Source organism: Eschrichtius robustus, chromosome X (genome assembly GCF_028021215.1).
Source record: "Eschrichtius robustus isolate mEscRob2 chromosome X, mEscRob2.pri, whole genome shotgun sequence".
In the NCBI taxonomy this organism is placed as follows: Eukaryota; Metazoa; Chordata; class Mammalia; order Artiodactyla; family Eschrichtiidae; genus Eschrichtius; species Eschrichtius robustus.
In genome coordinates, this window is record NC_090845.1 from 101522961 (window position 1) to 101526326 (window position 3366).

The window sequence follows — 3366 nt, forward strand, 5'->3', positions numbered from 1 at the left end:
AAATCCACATTCTAACTTGGAATAGAAGAGCTGGGGACAATTGACAATACAAAATAACATGTGTTAAATACTGATAAAGTGCTGACTGTACTAGAGAGGACTCAGGAAAGGTTTTAGGAAGGATGTGGCAGTTAAACTTGGCCTTACAGAATGAGTGAGGGCAAGCAAAAGCAAATACTTGTAATTTTACAGCAATTTTCAGTTTAAAAAATATGTTTACATATATTTTTTCATTTTACTTTCCCAGCAATTTATAACTAGAGAAATGTTTTCCATATTCCACAGTTTTTTAAAAAAAAAATTGAGGTTGAGACCACATAGCTAGGAAGCAGCAGAGATAGAAAATGAACTCATGTATGTTTCACTCCAATTCTGCTGATCAACCATATCACATTGGCACTCTCAGAGGGATTTAGAAACATAGGAATTCCTATATAGAGAAAGCAGAATGAACAAAATAACACTGGAATAAAAGTTGTTATACCTTAGAAACTGCAAGCAATTGCATTTGGCTGGATTGCAAAGAATATGAAGAAAGTAGAGAGACTAGAGAGAAAAGATGGATTAGGACCAGACAGTAGGTATGTTTGAATATGAGACTAAAGCAATAGACATCTAATTAAATTTTTAGAAGGAAATGATTACTGCAGTGATTTATTAAAAAAAAAATCATGCACTAATTTATAGGGTTGAAATGCAGTGTGAAAAAGACTGGAGACTGAAATGGGGGAAATAAGGCTCTCATAATTGCCTAGGTGAGAGCAATGAGAGTATAAATTAGTTTGGTAGGACTATGAATCAAGACTTCTATCTCCAGCAATATGATTAATTACATATTTTGACATACAGCCCCAACAATCTCAAAAATGCAGAAATGATGGATCAAACCTAATAAATATCTTTCCAAATCAATACATAGCTGAACTCATAGGAAAGCAAGGGAAATTCCCATGGATTAAAACTGAAGACAGCTGTAAAACAAAATGGTACACTGAAGCTAAGCCTACTAGAGCCCTAGAAATATTTGTCAATCTCCTTAAATAAGAGGCTTGTATTTCAATAATCTGCCACGTAGGCATAGGTGACATAGCCTTGGGTCAATACAAGGTAGAGAGTTGCAAAAGAACTTTCTCACCCTCGAAAAACTTGATATAACTAAATACTCAGTGAATGGGTAGAAAACAACTGGGAGAATACATATGGCTCTGAGTAGATAACAGCTTCCTGAGGGTAGTATCCTATCAATAGGCCTGACTATGTCTATATCTGGTCTTCTGGTTTTAAGGTGTAATAGCTATGTGATCCAAGAAAATATAAACTGAGAAATTAACTTAATCCTTGGTTGGCATCTTTCAGAACCTAGTACACATTAACGGAGAAATGGACCCTCAAACCAGGCTTTCCAGGATTTCCACGGGTAAAGTTACATTAAGCATAAATTCACAATCCAAAATCATATATATTATGACCAGGCAGGACATCTCATAGATAGTAGTAGCAGTAGAGGCAGTAGTGGCATTATGATTTTTCACTCTGCCTAAACTGAGGAATGAGCTTCAGACTATCAAGGAAATATTGAAGTGCTTGTGAGCATTAAATATATTTAACTACATCACTAAGAATAAATGATGGGAATAAGGATGAATGAATATATGTAAATGATATGGGTTCTAATGATGATATACTGCAACTATCAAAAATCATGGTGAGAAGAAGGAAAAATCAATGGTAAGTAGAATAAGCTGGTTGATTGTCTTATATATATTTTTATTGGGAATATAGGGATATAGCTTTAATTTAGATGATTGGGGAAAGGAAAATAAAAAAAAAAAGATTTGTAGCTATTTTCAGTAATGCTTATAGTAACAAACTAACAGAAAGTACCTTAAAAACAAGATTAAGGATAGTAAGACTATAATGGCAATTACCAGAACAAAAAATAAAATCTTCCTAAAGAGCAACATTAGTATGAGAAAGATCTCATAGAAAAAAACTTTAGCTACAGAGTTTGATAGAGAACAGAACTGACACTAAATATATTACACATAATATAGTCATGACTCACAGATTAAAAGAAAAATACTTTAGATTAACTGAAGCAGAATACAAACCTATACTTTATACAAAGACACATCTAACATAGATTCAAAAGGTTAAAAATAAAAGGATACTTATTTTCATACCAAACAAGCAAATAAAAAGAGAGCAAGAGTCAAGCTCTTAATATCTAACAAGGTAGAATTCAGATTAAAAAGCATTAACACAGACAAAGAAAGATTTTATAATGCTCAGTCTATAATTCATAATGATGTAATCAATATTGTATAGGTAAATATTATCTCTGGTACCCTGGATTATAAAGAATATATCTTTTTTTAAGTGTACATTAAAAATTTATGAAAACTGAATATTTGGTTGTTTTGAAAAATGTCAACTCCAAAGAAGGGAAATATTACAGACATAATTCTCTAACTCCAGTGTGATAAAATTAGAAATTAAACACATTTTTTACAAGATATTTCCACCTGAAAATTTTTTAAAAAGCATGCTAGTGAGCAACCCTTAGGTCAAAGTAGAAATATAAAACAAAAATTGGAGAATTTCTTATACATAACAATGGAATACAGCAAAAGCAGTTGTCAAAGGAAAATTATGCAATTAAATACCTCCATCAACAAAACTGAAAAATCAAAATAAATGAACCACTCAGTTAAAAGAAATTCATAATTAAAAATAAAGAAAAACAATTAAGGAAATGATGAAATCAGATATTAATGAGCTAGAAAATAGAAAACTATAGCAATCATAAATAAACAATAAAGCTGGTTCACTGCAAAAAAAATTTTAATACTGCATTATTAAATAACCTAATGGAAAGGGGAAAGGTACCACAAATGCACATAATCAGAAATGAAAAGTGGAAAACAACCATCAATTGTTTTAAATGAGACTATTTTGCACAAATAAATGCCATTCAATTTTAAAATCTAAAAACATAAATAATTCCCTAGGAATTGTAGTTTACAAAATTTGACTGCAGTCAAACTAAAAATACTAAAGAGACTATTTCCCATAGAAAAAAAGAGACAGTCATAAAGTATTCACTTGCAAAAAAAGCACTAGACCTATATAGCTTCCCAAGGGAATTCTACAAAACCTTTAAAGATCTGTTAACTCCAGTGTTTCTAAAACAATTACAAACCATATAAAAGAAAATCTCCATATTATTTTTGTACGGCAAGCATAACATTGACATCCAAATGAAATCTACAGTCTGGTATCACTTATAAATATTTAATGCAAAAAGTGTACATAAAACATTAGCAAACAGAATCCAGCAGCACATTAAGAATAACATATTATTTG